This window comes from Accipiter gentilis, unplaced genomic scaffold (genome assembly GCF_929443795.1).
Source record: "Accipiter gentilis unplaced genomic scaffold, bAccGen1.1, whole genome shotgun sequence".
In the NCBI taxonomy this organism is placed as follows: Eukaryota; Metazoa; Chordata; class Aves; order Accipitriformes; family Accipitridae; genus Astur; species Astur gentilis.
Window position 1 is genome coordinate 251,310 of NW_026060990.1, and position 7,467 is coordinate 258,776.

At 56.7% G+C, this 7,467-nt stretch overlaps 1 long non-coding RNA gene across 1 annotated transcript; it reads right to left on the reverse strand.

Annotated features, from left to right (window-relative positions):
• Positions 1–5,507: 5,507 nt before the first annotated feature.
• On the reverse strand, positions 5,508–6,719 carry LOC126037261 (uncharacterized). The gene is made up of 3 exons (XR_007505578.1): positions 6,626–6,719; positions 6,000–6,104; positions 5,508–5,729 (listed from the first exon to the last, which is right to left on the reverse strand). It is a non-coding gene; the product is annotated as an uncharacterized LOC126037261 (long non-coding RNA).
• Between the last annotated feature and the right edge of the window lie 748 nt (positions 6,720–7,467).

Below are 7,467 nucleotides of genomic sequence, written 5' to 3' on the forward strand. Positions count from 1 at the left end.
CGCATCCGCTCTGTGCCAGGATGGCACGAAACCACCTCCACCTGTGGCTCCCACCCGACCGTGGTGGGTGTCTTTTATGGAAACGCCATCTTCGTGTACGCGGGGCCCGGGAGCGGTAACTCCTCTGGGAGGGAGAAAGTTCTTTCCCTTTTCTACAGTCTCGTCAGCCCCAGTTTGAACCCCGTCATTGACAGTCGGAGGAACAAGCAGGTGAAGGAAGCCTTGCTGAAGCTTCAGAGAAGGAAGAGGGTCTTTCATTCCCTCTAGCTGGCGCTCTAGGCTTTCACCTGTCTCCTGTCTTTCTGCTCTTTCTTCTTGAGCTCTTGCAGTATTTCTCACGGAATGTTAAGTGGTTAAAAGTGTCCTGGTTTCAGCTTGGATAGAGTTAACTGTCTTCCTAGTAGCTGGTACAGTGCTATGTTTTGAGTTCAGTATGCAAAGAACCTTGATAACACTGATGTTTGCAGTTGTTGCCGAGGAGTGTTTAGACTAAAGTCAAGGATTTTTCAGCTTCTCATGCCCAGCCAGTGAGAAAGCTGGAGTTGGCACAGAACACAGCCAGGGCACCTGACCCAAACTGGCCAACAGGGTATTCCATACCATGCGACATCCCATCTAGTATAGGAACTGGGGAGTGGGGGGGGAAATCGCTGCTCGGGGACTAGCTGGGTGTCAATTGGTGGGTGGTGAGCGATTGCACTGCGCATCATTTGTACATTCCGATCCTTTTATTATTGCTGTTGTCATTTTATTAGTATTATCATTATTAGTTTCTTCCTTTCTGTTCTATTAAACCGTGCTTATCTCAACCCACGAGTTTTACTTCTTTTTCCGGATTTTCTCCCCCATCCCACTGGGTGGGGGGGGAGTGAGTGAGCGGCTGGGTGGTGCTTAGTTGCTGGCTGGGGTTAAACCACGACAGAGACAGAGTCACAGCAGCACAGAATGGATGCTGAAAGAGACCTCTAGAGATCATCCAGCCCACCTCGGCTGCTCGAGCAGGGCCAGCTGCAGCAGGCTGTGAGTCTGCTTCTCGAAGGTTCTATTGGCTGCGTTGCTCCCAGGTTGTGGAGCTCGCATGGGAAATGGGCAATGAAGAGGGATGAAGTTTTCAGGCACTTTCTGGCCGGTGCAGTGATTTTTATTTTTTTTTTCCCTTCTGATTTTTTCTCCCCCCTTCCTGGTCTTGCGGCTGCCCAAGGCACAGCCAGACAAGCGGAGGAGGGTCCCTGCCTGGCCTGCAGCTCCCTCCCTCGCCATTCTTGGGGTGATTTGGGGTTATGTTGCTGTGTCAGTGAGGCAAAGCTGGGCTCTTGGGGGCTGAGGTCAGTGGGACCCGAGGAAGGCCGTGATGGTCTTGAGGCTTTGAAGGGCTGTGCACCGAGCCCTGTCCCCGCTGGAGGGGACGCTGGTGGTGTTCAAGACGAAGGCCTTGCAGCCCTTGTTGTCGTGTGTGCCCGTGTCCGCCCCGGCCCCCAAGGTCTGTTGTTGTCGCAGGGGCTCTGTGCTGCTTTCTGCGTGGGGCCGTGTCCGTGAGTCCTGCAGGGACCTGTCTGTCCTGGCTTCCCCACCAAAGGGCTGCTTCCCCTGGGGAAGGGGAGAGGGGAGTTGTTCCCGTTCCCACCCCCCCACCATCGCCTGCCCAGCTGGTGGAGACTGGGCCCTGGGGGTGGCTGGGTTCCCCTCGTGGCTTGCTGGCTCAGATTTGGGGCTCAGTGGGGCTTTTGCACCTCTTGGGGGCTGTTTCTTGGTGTCCCCTGTGCTCCCTCCCCGTCCCACACAGGCACCGAGCAGTTCTGGAGAAGGAGCTTTTAATTAAAAAGACAAGAGAAAAGGTCCCATCCAAGCTGGTCTAACCCCTCCCTAGCCACCCCCGCCCACCCCCCCTGCCATATACCCCACCCCTCCTCTCCCACCCCCCCCACTGCCCCCATCTCCATCCCTCTCACCCCTGTCTAATCCCCCCCACACACACACACCCTCACGTTGGCTGCCAGAGCCCTGCGCTTGCTGGGTGCCATTGGCAAGGAGCTCTGCGCCTGCCTCTTCCTCCGCTTGCCGGCCGTGGCAGGTGGGGACGGTGGCAGGTCCATCCCCGCACCCTGCCACGGCTCCTGGGGCTCCATCCCGCTGCCGTTGACTATTTTGAGGCTCAGCATGGCGTCGCTGAGCTCGGGGATGCAGTAGTTGGGGGTGAGCATCTCCTCAGGCAGCGAGAGCGAGCTGAAGTCGTGGTCGGGGGTGTCTGTGCTGGTGCCAGCAGCATCCTCAGGCACGGAACCTCTGCTGGGAGCATCCTGGCTGACCCCCACTCTATCCAGGGCGCAACCGAAGAGCCTTAGGGCCTCTTCCAGGAGCATCTCCTCGTACACTGCAAGGTCGCCAGCAGTGTCCCCAAGGGCTTCGTTGTTGGCGGCAGCGCAGGGGCTGGTGTGGACATCGCTGCCCAGGGGTGCCCCCACAGGGGTGGCCGTGCTGGCGATGTTGATCTGTGCCAGCTGCCCCTTGATGTGCTGGTAGCCAGGGATGGACACTGGCAGCTCCAGAGGGTCTGGGGCCACCCCACTCCTCTGGTTTTTGTAGGGTGTGAGGTATCGTGGTTGGCCCTGGGGGGCCCCGCAGCCCGCGGGACCCCACAGGGCAGCACCCGGCAGAGAAGCGGCGCCTTGGCCAAGCGTGGCGGTGGCCGGTGGAGGCAGGTCGGTGGTTGTCCACTGGATGCGGAAGACCCGGGGGTCGAAGAGGCAGCCACATGGAGCCCTCTGCAGACATGTGTGGGTGAGGGGGAGCTGTGCTGGGCCGGGGGAACTGTCCAGGGGCACCCGCCGAGCCGGCCCCGATGGCCGACATCCCCCAGCTCTGGGCCAGGGGCGTGGGGAGCTTGTGGCCGGGGTGATCCCCACGGGGTGAGCCGCTGTGCCGGTGGGACAGGGTTGCAAATCGGGGAGGAGACTGGCATCTAGGAGGTGAAAGGGGAGAGGTGGCCCCAAATATTTGGGGAATTCTCTGCAGATGGGCTTTACTGGGCACGCGCCGCCCGGGCGAGGGCAAGGATGCTCACCGGGGCTTGCTGAACCCCCATGCGAAAAGTGCCGGGGGAACGGGTGTGATGGGGATGGCGAAGGGGCCAGAGCAGACTGGGGTGCCATACCTGCTGGTGGTGCCTGGGGGGCCTGGGCTGCAGGGAAGGGCTGCTCCCGTGCGGGCAGGCGGCATAGGTTGGCTGAGCCTGAGAGAATGAGACAGGAGCGATGGCCGGCGGTCACCTCTGCTCTTGTCCTCCAAGAGCATCCCTGGGCTGCAGGGGTTGGGGTCGGTCCACACCTCAAGGGTAGAAGGTTTTGGGGAGCACGAATGGCTGGAAAAGCTGGGGCGCTGGGGGGCCCCAGGGCCCAGGCAGTGGGAGCTGCGTTGGTGGCCGTGCCATGGTCCCTTCTGGCTGTTAGCTGCCAAGGACTCTTTGGCGTCTCCCCGGAAGGAATGCGGGGGCTCCCTGTGTTCCGCCCCACCCCCAAGAGCCTCCCCAGCTCCTCCTGGGGAGGGAAAGAGTTAAGGGAGGCTGGGGTGGCCCCGGGGCCTACAGGCGGCTCTCGGGGTCTGCGGGTGCAAATGCTCTTGGCTTTCAACAGTATTTTTCCGGTGGGGGAAGAAGAACAAGTTGATTCAGCCGAGCCGAGTGGGCACCAAGCTGCAGCCACAGCCTCCTTGCGCCAGATGGCAAATGCCTTTGTGACCGTTGCCCGCGCTTCTGTTCACTGCGTTGACCGGAGCGAGGCAGAAATAGGAAAAAGGACGTCGAGGGCATGAAGGAAGGTCATGCAGTGTTGCTCGGTGGCACGCTTTCCCCCAGCCCTCGCTCCAGTAGTGCTGTCAGGTCTTTCAGTCTCCTGCTGGGAAAAGCAGCAGCTCTGGATCCCCCTGGGAGGGGGTGGCCCTTTCCCTGGGTGCGTGACACCCCGGAGGAGACAGTACCCGCTGCCGCGTGCTCCCAGAAAAGGACTGGATTCTGCCCAACGTCCGGTGTCAGGGCGCTGGGGCTGTTTGCGCTCTACGGGATCCCAGGGATGGGGTTAGTACATCCCCTCCTCGTGCTTGGAGGATTCGGCGCTAGCAAGGACACCCCAAGGGTACCAAGGACACAGGCCTCTCGCTCCCGCTGTGTGAACAGTGTGTGGCCTGGGGGAGTCGGGACAACTGCCGTGAACCGGAGGCCAAAGATCTCTCCTGGCCTGTATCCTGGTAATCAAAGAGATTGCGCTCTGTTCGTGAGGCACCTCTGGCTGCAAGATTGTGCAAGGCCATGTGCTGCGTGACTTGTGGCAGGGACCGATGCTGGGGGCATGAAGGCAAGCGCGCTTCTAAAAGCATAAAACTCCATTTCATTTCAGAGCGCAGCTGAGCCACCCCGCTCCTCAAGACTCTGCCATCTGCACCGCTGTGGCTGGGACCGGGCAGTGCTGCACATCCCAAAGGCCACCAAGTCACACCCGTGTCCCTGCTTTTCCGGGAGCTTCTGCGATGCGAGCGATGTTCTGGGGGCTGATCTCTTGGACTACAGCTACCCCGTCCCTGACCGGCAGCTGGCCAGGAGGGTTGTGTCCCAAGTGGAATTCCACCTCTCTGACAAGAACCTGGCCAAGGATGCTTTCCTCCTGAAACATGTCCAGAAGAACAAGATGGGCTTCGTCAGCATCAAACTGCTGACGTCCTTGAAGAAGGTAGGCAGCGCGTTGCGTTGGCCAGCCGAGGTGGGAAGTGGCCTCCATGTGGAAGACGCCTGGATGTCCGGGTGTCTGGGTGTGCTCTGGCTGTCTGCCATGGCCAAAACACTGCTGTGTTATCAACAGCTTTCTAGCTACCAGTACAGAGCACAGCACTACGAGGGCTGCTGTCAGGTAAAGGAACTCCAACTCATCCAGATCCAATACAGAAGGAAAGTGGAGAAACAACAGAGGGAGCAGCCCAGGGACACAGAGCCCCAGGTCTCATCTGGCCGCTCCTGTGACCATATGGTGTATGCAAAATCAAATACCTGAAGTGCTCCCTTAGATGCAGTTTACAGCCAGGGGACAAGAAGGTGGCAGTTCTGCATTTTGCAGCTCCCAGGCTGGTGGCAGAGCCAAAGCAAAAAAAACAAACCCCAAACCAAACCAACCAAGAGAGGTAAAACTGGAGCGCAGGGAGCAAATGCTTTTCTTTCACCTTAGGCCAACTGCTTGGACGCTCTCTATGCTGCCCTGCCAGAGAGGGCATCCCTCTCGTACCAGTAAGAGACATAAGAGTGAATTAAAGCCAGGACCCCAAACCAGACCAAAAACCCGGTTGTGATCAAGAAGAAAGTGGAGAATGCATCAAATATAACAGAAAATTATTTTGGACATTCCCAGTTTACATTTGAAAAAAAGAGAAAAAAAAAGAGGAGGAATTAGGTATTAAAAGAAGAGCACTGAATGATAAAGCAGTAGCAGTCCCTCTACCACTACAAACCCACACCCCCACACGCACGTACGCACACAGACTTAACACCACCAAACTCCCCTTGACTGTGACGTTCACCTCAGCTTGCTGGTCTAGAGATACTGAATGCCTGAAGCACACCAAGGATAACTGAAAACATCTGCATGGCTTTAATGGGAATCCTCCAACTGAAACAAAGCACTTTCTCCCTCTGTCTGCGTTGGCACATCCCCGAGTCACGCTCTCACTCCTCTCCTTCAAAGTCAAGATTCCTAAACGGGAAAAGCGGGAGTGGGGAAAGGCGAAGGGAAGAGAAAAAGAGGGAGAGCATCATCAGTGGAAGACCTGCCAGCTGCTGCTGATTCAGCCCTGTTTGGGGGTCCACCCCAGCAGAGAGGAGTTGGTTTGCATGCCACGGTCCTCCCTGCCTGTTCCCAGGGACAGGCCGTTTGCTCAGCCTTGCCGGCCAAAGCGTGGGAAAAGCGTAGGTGTGCGCCGTCGCTTGCTGAGGAGCACGGTCACGATCACATGCAATCCTTTACCTTTTTCCTCCCTGGATTCAAAGGGTTTCTGTCTTCAAAGTGAGAGCCTTCCATATGGTCGTTTGTGACATTTCATCCAGGATAACAATCTCAGAAGGATCAGTCCTGCAATAAATATTTTACATAGCAATCCGTGATTATGGGAACTGATGCCACCAAGGGCATTAGCATCAGCAAGAGGAACAGCGGAGCCCCGAGAATCAAAGCTCCGCATAAGTGTGGGAGGTTTTGCTGGATGAGGAGTTTTGGGAGGCAAGCCGGGGAGCTGCAGAGCAACAGCTCTGTGCAAAGGCTCTTGCTGGGGCTTAGCCCCGGTCCGGGTTCCTAAGCCACTGCTGGTACAGATCACGCCTGCAACTCCTCATGTGTTAAGTATGAGGATCTCCAGCTACCGTAAAAGCACTGATGAGGCAAGGTTTGGGGGTCAAACGCGAGTGCTGCAGCCACTCTGCTTGCGGTCAGAGCCTTGCAATCACTTCCTGCAGCCCTGCCCCCGAATTCGATTTTCCCACCAAGCTGCCTGCTGGTTTCTGTGGGATGCCCCACAGAGAGGCAAGTGGAGAAAACTCTGCCAAACACCTTCAAGCTAATCTTGCCGGGGGTCCTGGCGCTTGGTGGGGCTTTACCCGTCACTGCTTTGCTTTGGGATATCCACGTCACTGGTCTTCCCCACGTTCAGCTGAACTGAACTTGCAGCAGCAGCAGCTTCCATGGCCCTCCTGGACTCCTGATGTAAAAAAGGGACAAATCACGTTCTCTGTCTTTGATCAAAGTGGAGATAAGCTGAATGCCCAGCACAAACTTAGCAGTCTGCCCTCCGCTTCTGCCCCTTGGCAGCTATAGGTATTAGTGCAGCAGGGGAGAAACCGTTCACTCCAAAGATTTCGGGGCAGGGGGACTGTGTGTTCAAAACATGATTATGAGCAAGTCTTGCCAGCAGCAGCAGCCGCAGCAGCATCTAATAATAATCATCATAATGATAATGACCTTTGTGAAAAACGACTCGTTTTAAAAATTACACCTGTATTCAAGCGTTCAGCTCACTGCTACTTGAGGAAACAAAGGTTACAAAAGTTACAGGCTATTGGGATCTATTTCGATTGAGTGCTGATCTTCCCCCAACATTTCCAGACAAGCTGTAAGAGAAACAGGCAATCTCACAGACACACGGAGATGTCCAGCCCCGAGGACACAGCAAGCCTTACCTCTTCTTCTTCTCCAGCTTCATTTCTGGCATCGTCCAACTTCTTCTTCCTTTCTGGCATAAGGTCATCCAGAAAGCTGAGCTCTCGCTTTGAGAAGCAGAAATCCATCGCTTTCCGGACAAATACGAGAGCCAAAACCTTCATGAATAAGAGGGAAGATGCGGTGAGCTCAGAGACGATGCCACCTCTCACAACAACGCTGCAAACACCCCGCTGCCGAGCGGTGGCAGCTCTTACCATCATGGGAAAGATGATGGCGGCAC